Here is a 9965-nt window from a genome sequence, read left to right on the forward strand (position 1 = left end):
CCTGGGTCTCATGTGACCTCTGCTGCTAATGAGCTGTGTGACTTGAGGAAGAGGTGACTTACCTTCTTTGCATCTCACCTTTTTATTCTCATCTGGAAAATGAAGAAGTTTCATTCATAGAGTCTACAATAGTGATAGAACAAGCTAGAAAATACTTGTATCATGAGGTTTCTTTCCTCTTCAAAATTCTAGTTTTTGTGTTTAAATGCAAAAGGTTTTGGTTGAATTAGTTCAATTTTACCCCCCTCCCCGATTAAATAAAAGCATGTTAATATAAGCTGATTTAAGTTTTTAAAGATTATTGAGAATGGATGAATAGGAATTTAAAAGAACAGCTCCAAAGATCAGACCCTATTATGAATTAGAAGATCCTATAACAAGCTCTCTCCACTGTACCCTGGCTCCCGCTTGGGACCTGTGTTGGTGCAACTGGTCAGAAGTGCCCTGTAGAACAGTTGCACAAATGCGTGAGATCCAGGTAGACAGTCTGTGCTCTTCTGCTTTGTTTTCCATCACAAGTAGGAACATTTTGTCATGGGAAAAACCAAAAGCAGTTAACAATCCACTCAGGGCATCAAGCCATATGGAGGCCAGTGTTAGAGTGGATTGTTACTGCATTTGGCTTTTCCTATGACAAAATGTTCCTACTTAGGATGGAAAACAAAGCAGAGGAGCACAGACTGTCTACCTGGATCGCTAGCATCTTGTACAAAACACTTTCCCCCAGTTGAGATCACCTGCTAATTTTCTATTTTGGGCCAATGACAACTTAGTGACAAAAGCATGGGGTTCATTATGACTTAATTGAGGGAGAGGGGCTGAGACTTCTGTGTGTCAAAATCTAATGGGGCCTTGTAAAAGCAGTTCCTCCTGGGATCAGTTGGATCACTGCTTTTTGACCCTGCTGTGACAAAGTGGAACCATCCCCTCCGGATGCCCTTAGTTCACTAGTTGTGAATCCTTAAGCCTTCTTTCTCTCAATTCCCCTTCTTCACTCTGCTTATGCCTTGGTACAGATCAGGGTCAAGGGCAAAACTGGTGACCTGAAAAGGGAAGGAATTAAGCTCTGATAGAGTAGGGGGCAGGTTTGAGGAGTTCAAAGTTTGAATCCTTTTTGTGGTTGTAACAAATTGACTTCCAAACTGGAGGAGGCTTTCCGCATGTTCAACGGCCTAACACATAATAGGGGTTCCATGAAATGTGTTGAATGACTTGAATGAGGTAAAGTTCTGAGTCCGATAGGGTTGTTGCCCTTGACTCTATCTTCTGGCTTTTTCTCTCAGTTAGGTGGTCCAGCCAGACCATGAATATGCCTAGATCAGCTGAGTTAGGGTGTGGAATCCGTGCTGTCTAGAATCTCTTGCTTCTTTCCTAATTTTCTGGTTCTTCCCAACTCCCCTTTTGTCCTGTTACAGTAATCAGATCCAAAGAAACCAGCGTGTGAGCTTTGAGAGGAAGGGGCTGGAGGAGTTGCTTTGCTCTCAGGCCCCAGGAGTGCACCTAGCCTTGTGGAAAGGATCCAGGCCAGTCGAGGTCAACAGGTCTACACAGGGGATGGGGCCAAAGTCTGACAACATGCACCTGCCTGGCCTTGTCCTTTGCACTTTTGTTTTTGTTTCCTCAATAATCTAATGTAGGAAGAGGGCCAAAGGAAGAGAAGGGGAAGAGAGGCATTTGAATCTTGAGTCCCTGCCAATCTTCTCGGTATATAAATCTCTGTTTCTTTTCAATATCACTTATATTATTCATGGAAATCTGTTTGGGGAAAGCTGTGGTCAGAAATTGAAACATTGTCCATCTGTATGCCAACTTACTGTTCCAGTCACCTCAGCTGTACTGACAAGAAAGAATAGCAAGAAGCACTAACAGATTGCATGCATGCTGTGTGCTGGGCCCTGGACCAAGCCCTTTACCTACAGTCCAACCTATCCTCACAGTAACAGAGTCCAAAGTCAGGACACGGATGTCTAGGAGATGAATGCCAGCAATCTGATCCTGGAGCCAGTGTTCTCATCCATTATGTTTGTCTCCCTTCTCCCCAGAAACATACTGAGCAACAGCCATCAGTGTGCTACCTCAGCCTGGTTGGTTTACAAAAAATGTTTCCTTCTGAGGATGGAAGGAAGTACCTCTGCCTGAAGGAACACCACCTTTGCTGCAGGGGCCATGTTTGGAATTCCACCCTTAGACTTCCTTTTGACGTCAGGCTTTTTCTGGTACACCAAATGATGCACCAACACTCTCAGTCATTTCCTTGATGTGAAGGAGTACGTCAGATGGTGTCCTGAGTGGATGGCTTATGCTTCTGTAATCTCACCTAGGAAGAGTTGTCATTTAGGTTTAATCATTATATGTCTTAATAGAAATTCTCCAAATCTGAGTTTCACATTTTGTCAATCATTCCTAAAATACTTATTATGTTTAAATAACAATCCTTTGTGGCATTTACATATCATTTTTGAAAGAACATTGACCTAAAAATTATTTTTAGGCTTCAGAAAAAGAGATGAAGAAACTAAATGTGGTGTGATGACTAAAAACCAGAGGGAATGAGCCAATGAGGTGGTACACGCCTGTAATCCCACTGACTCAGGAGGCTAAGTCAGGAGGAGTGCAAGTTCGAGCCAGCCTCAGCAACTTAGCAAGACCCTGTCTCAAAAAAACAGACTGGAGATTGTAACTCAGTGATAAATCTCCCCTTGGTTCAATCCCCAATACCCACCCGCCCCCAACACACACAAAACCAAAAAGACAGAAAAGCCCAGAGGGAATGGTATGTTTCTTTAGTGAAATAATGTTTTGCCGATCTAAAGTGAGTTTCAGTCCAAGACCATGAGAAGGTCAGCCAAGGGACAAGAATACCATATTTCTTTTCAATAACCTAATCAGGTGCCCTTAGAAATCATTTCTGTCTGTTCATGAAAGAGAAAAGACAGAGGAGCCTTGTATTCTCCAGAAGCATAATGAAATTTTAGGTGATTCTAAAAAATGTCTTTGGAATATATTCAAGCAAACATTTTAAGGAATAACGTTCTTATATATCAAGCACATATATTTTTGTATATAAAATGACTTCATTTCTCACACAAAATTGACTTTTTACAATGACTGGTTTGAAGTTTTCTGAGCTAGAAAGAGGAAGCTTGAATTTTCTTCACTTTTTCCTCTTTGCCTCCCAGCTTTTTGCGAATGTGAACTACTGCTGATTCATTCACAGACGCTCCATTCAAAATAATGATGCAACAATACAAGTTACAGATATGTGAAAGGTCACAGAAAAAGCATCATAAAAAATGTAATTCGAGCTGGGAGTGGTGGCACAGGCCTGTAATCATAGCAACTCAGGAGACTGAGGCAGGAGGATCACAAGTTCCAAGACTTAGCAAGTCCCTGCCTCAAAGCAAATAACAAGACTGGGGATGTAGCGCAGTGGTAGAGTCCCTCTGGATTCAATCCCTAGTACCATAAAAGTGGGGAGGGGAATAACAGGTAGAGTCGTCCCCAAGTTAAATGGTCAAAGAATTATGGCTTCTGGAAAAGAGGTTAGTTTCTAATATGCATTCTCTGATGAGGTTTTCCACAGAGAGCTAGTTGATCTATTGTAATCCCATATGTGTTTTAGCATCTGATGCCCAGAATTTGGCTTTATTCCTCGGGCATTTACTGAGCACTCGTGTACTAGGCACTGGTAAAATAAAGAGATGGTTTCTATGTCAGGGGAGACAGACCCTTCAGAAGATGATGGCAATGTACTGTGTAATACCCTAGTGGAGGCATTTAGCGAGCGGGATTTAGCGGGCTCGTGGGATGGTCAGAGAATGCTTCTTCCATAAGCTAACTCCTGAGCAGAGCCGTGAAGGCCAACCACTGTACACAAGGTGAGAAGAGAACATGGTACCAAGTCTCAGCATGATGAGAAGCTGTATTTAGGGATCAGCAAAAGCATTTCCATTAATCACATGACTATAGAACTATAATATTCTTATCTGGCTCAGAACAATAAGAGTTATAGCAGTTATTGGTTTTCTTGAAAAGTATAAAAACAGGGTTTTTGTATTTGGACAAATCTAGTTTCAAATTCTGATTCTTCATGTACCAGCCATATATTCTTAATGCTGTTACTGTGTCTCTGAGCCTCAGTTTTTTATTTGTAAAATTAGCATAATATTTGTTTTGTATGGCTTCCTATAGGTAACAGGAGATAGCATATGTTAAGAACTACAACAAGTAAGATTAATAGATTTAACAAATAAAAATACAAGACACCCAGTTAAATTTGGATTTTGGGAAACAACAAATGAGTTTTTAAGTGCAAAAATGTCCCTGATATTGCATCACACATATACTAAGTAATTATTTGTTTATCCAAAATTTAGAACTGGGTATCCCAGTAATTTTACCTAATGGTAAATGCTGATAGTAAGCAAAGTGTAACTTAATAAGTTGTTGGTATGATTAGCATTTTTTATGCCAGGGAAGCACTTGGAGGAAATAAGAGTTTTGAACGAAAGAATATACTCTGTATTGTATTGTATGCACACAGGTGTGGGGAAGGTGGTGGGAAAGGTGAAAGAGTTATTAGGTAATGCTAGGAATACAGAAGCTTCTCCAAGTTGAAGAACATATTTTCTTAAAATTTTTTTCTTTCAAGTTAGTTTAACACCAACAACAGCCAAAACAAATTCAACATATTTGTAATAGCCACTTTTAAAGGTCAGGCCAACAGGATATGAGTGTTGACATATTACAACTTAGGATTTTTCAGCAGATAGCTTTCAGGTCCTTAGTATGTCACACTCTACGTCTCTTCTCTCTCCTAGTACTGCCAGGGTGCTGCACATTGGACCAGCTGAAAGGGTACCGAGTCTAGCACTGTTAGTCAATGTCTAAAACTGTGGAGAGGGATTCAAAGAAAGATAAGCACCCTCTTCCCAAAAAGTTTATAGTCCTATTTTTAAAGTCTAGAGAAGAAGAGATGATAGATCATTGTCACATTGAGTCACCTCCTGGAACTCATATTCTGTGAAGGCCAGGCCAGGTTCATTGCTACTTCCCCACCCTTAGTACCTAGCAAGTAGTAAGTGCCCCACTGACATTTGGTGAATGAATGAATCAGTGTGGGCTGGACTCACCAAGGAAGGGTTGATGAAGTAGTTTAGTCTGAAATGGACCTTACAGGAAGAAATTCTGACTGAGCAGAGAATTGTCACCCTTGTCATCATCATTGCATTTACTGTCAACCAGCCACTGAGCACAGTATTTCTATTAATTCTGCTCAGATGTTTCCAATACTCTGAAAAGTTTAGGTCTTTCTGGCTCCAAAGTCCATTTTCTGCAAATCAGATTGCATATTATTTCAGGGAGAGCTTCCCTTACCAGCCTATCAAGAAGCATTCCTCCTGTTACTCTCTATCTAGGCCCATGTTCCTTTGTAACATTTATGAAAATGTAGGATGAATTTATTAAATATTTCTGGTCTGCCTCTCTCCAATCCATGAGGGCAGGGACTGTGTCTGTCTTATCACTTCTGTGGCTCTAATACCCATTAGCCTGTTCATTCCCTGAAAAGTACTAAGCACTTGAGTAATATGTACTGAATAAACACATTTTGGTTTTCAGACCTATCTACACAGAATCACCACACATGTGAAAACAAAACAACAACACACATAGAGACACACACACACAAATCCCAAAAAACATAACCATCAAGACCTCACCTGAGAGTCACCTGGCACAGATATCCAGCGATGGACATGTGAAGCCCAGGCTTTTGCTTTTTCTCTTTCTTTCTTTTTTTCTCTTTCTTTTTCTTTCTTTCTTTTTTTCCTCTCTCTCTCTCTCTCTCTCTCTCTCTCTCTCTCTCGTTGTTCTTTAAAAATTCTGTAGCAAATCTAATGCACAGCTAAAGATGGGAGCTTTTGTGAGGGCATGCTAATATAAGAAAACTATAAGGATCCAGGTAAAAATCTGATGGATATCTTATTCTCCATGTAATCTTTCAAACAAAGCTTCATGGAAGTTTCTTTAAGAAACATTTCTGGCCACAATCTTTGCCTTGATACAAACTAATTGCATATCTAATCATACTCATCCTCTTCTCTTTAACTTTAAAAGTAAGAACATTTTGCATCAGGAACAAATATATTTGAATTTAAAGTTATTTCTATGAATCCTTAAACATGAAGAAACGCTCAGCCTCATTCAAAATAAGAAATTAAAGATATCCTGAGATATCACTTCTTATCCATCAGATGGCAAAAAATGCAAAAGTTTAACAACATATTTCATGGGCAAGGCTACAAGAAGACACTCTGAAACACTGCTGGCAGAAATGCAAAATAACTCAATGCAGGAGAATTTGTCAATTACTGGCAATATTGTATAGCCTTTGTCCCAGCAATTCTACTTCTAGAAATCTATCACAAAGGTACACTGGCAACAATATAATGGCATGCACTCAAGCTTCTAATTGCAGACTCTGGCCTCCGGAACTGTAAGATAATAAATGTGAATTATTTTCAGGCACCCAGCTTGTGCTAATTGTTTGATTAATAATAAGAAATTAGCGGGACACACGCCTGAAATCGCGGTGGTTCAGGAGGTGAAGGCAAGAGTATTGAGAATTCAAAGCCAGCCTCAACAAAAGCGAGGCACTAGGCAACCCAATGAGACCCTGTCTCTAAATAAAATACAAACATAGGGCTGAGGATGTGGCTCAATGGTTTAATACCCCTGAGTTCAATCGCTAGTATCAAGAAAAATAAAGAAAAGAAACTAATGCCACAAATTGGTGGCAGTGGGGGTCACTCTGCAGATGCTCTAACCAATTGGTTTTCTCAAAGGTGAGAAAACAGTGGAGTTTAGAGTGGTCAATTCAAGGATGGAATTGTTGTTACTGAACACAAAATATGAAGCGTTAATGTGCACTGCCTGACAACAGTATCAATGGAAAGTCATTCTTCGCAGGACACAGAGGTAGGGGTAAGCAAGTTAAAGAAGTTGAAGGAGTTATTAGAGACATCAGGTACAACTTGAGTCCTAGAACCAGGACCTGCTTTGACCAGGAATTACTGTAATAACCAAAATGTTAACGTCTGTGTTGTTCCTTCTGCAACCCTTCCCATCCATGATCCCAAGAATGTTTCATATTATGCCTGTGTTTTTTTTTTCTTTTGTAGATCAGCTGTCTCTTCCATACATAAAACACTTTAAAATCAAAGTAACAGGTTATGTCTAGGTGTTCATTTTTTTCCTGTTATTTTTTTTTCCAGATCATGATTTTATTCAGGGTATTCTCATCAACACTCAGGTTTTTCAAGGAAAAATAACTGCCTATTAACAGAACTTGGTAATGCTAGAACAAAGTTTCAATCTCACTCAGTCTAAAGGATAAAAGAAAAAAAACTATTTGAAGATGATAAATGCATTGTGATTGTTCTTGAAAACTCCATTAAGTAGAACTTGGAACCTAGTAGAAGTTTAGTAAGTGTTTGTCAAGTTCACTTGAAATAGAAGGGTGGAACATTAATTTTGGATACTGACATGTCAACTTCTAGCTAACAATATATCTCAAGTTCTCTTTTCCCTATTTGAGATCAGTAATGTAATTTTTTTAATATACTTGGGATTGAACCTGGGAGCTTTACCACTGAGCTACATCCCCAGTCCTTTTTATTTACTTTTATTGTTATTTATTTATTTTTTTTAAAAAATTTTTATTGTTGGTTGTTCAAAACATTACAAATTTCTTGATATATCATATTTCACACTTTGATTCAAGTGGGTTATGAACTCCCATTTTTACCCCATATACAGATTGCAGAATTACATCAGTTACACATCCATTGATTTACATATTGCCATACTAGTGTCTGTTGTGTTCTGCTGTCTTTCCTATCCTCTACTATCCCCCCTCCCCTCCCCTCCCCTCCCCTCTTCTCTCTCTACCCCCTCTACTGTCATTCATTTCTCTCCCTTGTATTATTTTTCCCTTTCCCCTCACTTCCTCTTGTATGTACTTTTGTATAACCCTGAGGGTCTCCTTCCATTTCCATGCAATTTCCCTTCTCTCTCCCTTTCCCTCCCACCTCTCATCCCTGTTTAATGTTAATCTTCTTCTCCTGCTCTTCGTCCCTACTCTGTTCTTAGTTACTCTCCTTATATCAAAGAAGACATTTGGCATTTGTTTTTTAGGGATTGGCTAGCTTCACTTAGCATAATCTGCTCTAATGCCATCCATTTCCCTGCAAATTCTATGATTTTGTCATTTTTTAATGCAGAGTAATACTCCATTGTGTATAAATGCCACATTTTTTATCCATTTGTCTATTGAAGGGCATCTAGGTTGGTTCCACAGTCTTGCTATTGTGAATTGTGCTGCTATGAACATCGATGTAGCGGTGTCCCTGTAGCATGCTCTTTTTAGGTCTTTAGGGAATAGACCGAGAAGGGGAATAGCTGGGTCAAATGGTGGCTCCATTCCCAGCTTTCCAAGAAATCTCCATACTGCTTTCCAAATTGGCTGCAACAATTTGCAGTCTCACCAGCAATGTACAAGTGTACCCTTTTCCCCACATCCTCGCCAGCACTTGTTGTTGTTTGACTTCATAATGGCTGCCAATCTTACTGGAGTGAGATGGTATCTTAGGGTGGTTTTGATTTGCATTTCTCTGACTGATAGAGATGGTGAGCATTTTTTCATATACTTGTTGATTGACTGTATGTCCTCCTCTGAGAAGTGTCTGTTCAGGTCCTTGGCCCATTTGTTGATTGGGTTGTTTGTTATCTTATTGTCTAATTTTTTGAGTTCTTTGTATACTCTGGATATTAGGGCTCTATCTGAAGTGTGAGGAGTAAAGATTTGTTCCCAGGATGTAGGCGCCCTATTTACCTCTCTTATTGTTTCTTTTGCTGAGAAAAAACTTTTTAGTTTGAGTAAGTCCCATTTGTTGATTCTAGTTATTAACTCTTGTGCTATGGGTGTCCTATTGAGGAATTTGGAGCCCGACCCCACAGTATGTAGATCGTAGCCAACTTTTTCTTCTATCAGACGGCGTGTCTCTGATTTGATATCAAGCTCCTTGATCCATTTTGAATTAACTTTTTTGCATGGCGAGAGAAAGGGATTCAGTTTCATTTTGTTGCATATGGATTTCCAGTTTTCCCAGCACCATTTGTTGAAGATGCCATCCTTCCTCCATTGCATGCTTTTAGCCCCTTTATCAAATATAAGATAGTTGCAGTTTTGTGGATTGGTTTCTGTGTCCTCTATTCTGTACCATTGGTCCACCCGCCTGTTTTGGTACCAGTACCATGCTGTTTTTGTTACTATTGCTCTGTAGTATAGTTTGAGGTCTGGTATAGCTATACCGCCTGATTCACACTTCCTGCTTAGAGTTGTTTTTGCTATTCTGGGTCTTTTATTTTTCCATATGAATTTCATAATTGCTTTATCTATTTCTACAAGAAATGCCGTTAGGATTTTGATTGGCATTGCATTAAACCTATAGAGAACTTTTGGTACTATCGCCATTTTGATGATGTTAGTTCTGCCTATCCATGAACAGGGTATATTTTTCCATCTTCTAAGATCTTCTTCTATTTCTCTCTTTAGGGTTCTGTAGTTTTCATTGTATAAGTCTTTCACCTCTTTTGTTAGGTTGATTCCCAAGTATTTTATTTTTTTTGAAGATATTGTGAATGGAGTGGTTGTCCTCATTTCCATTTCAGAGGATTTGTCACTGATATACAGGAATGCCTTTGATTTATGCGTGTTGATTTTATATCCTGCCACTTTGCTGAATTCATTTATTAGCTCTAATAGTTTCTTTGTAGAGCCTTTTGGGTCTGCTAGGTATAGAATCCTGTCATCTGTAAATAGTGATAATTTAAGTTCTTCTTTTCCTATTTTGATGCCTTTAATTTCTTTCGTCTGTCTAATTGCTCTGGCCAGTGTTTCGAGA

This window comes from Marmota monax, unplaced genomic scaffold, assembly GCF_021218885.2.
Source record: "Marmota monax isolate L192 unplaced genomic scaffold, Marmota_monax_Labrador192_F-V1.1 WCK01_AAM20220418_F8-fsc00166, whole genome shotgun sequence".
In the NCBI taxonomy this organism is placed as follows: Eukaryota; Metazoa; Chordata; class Mammalia; order Rodentia; family Sciuridae; genus Marmota; species Marmota monax.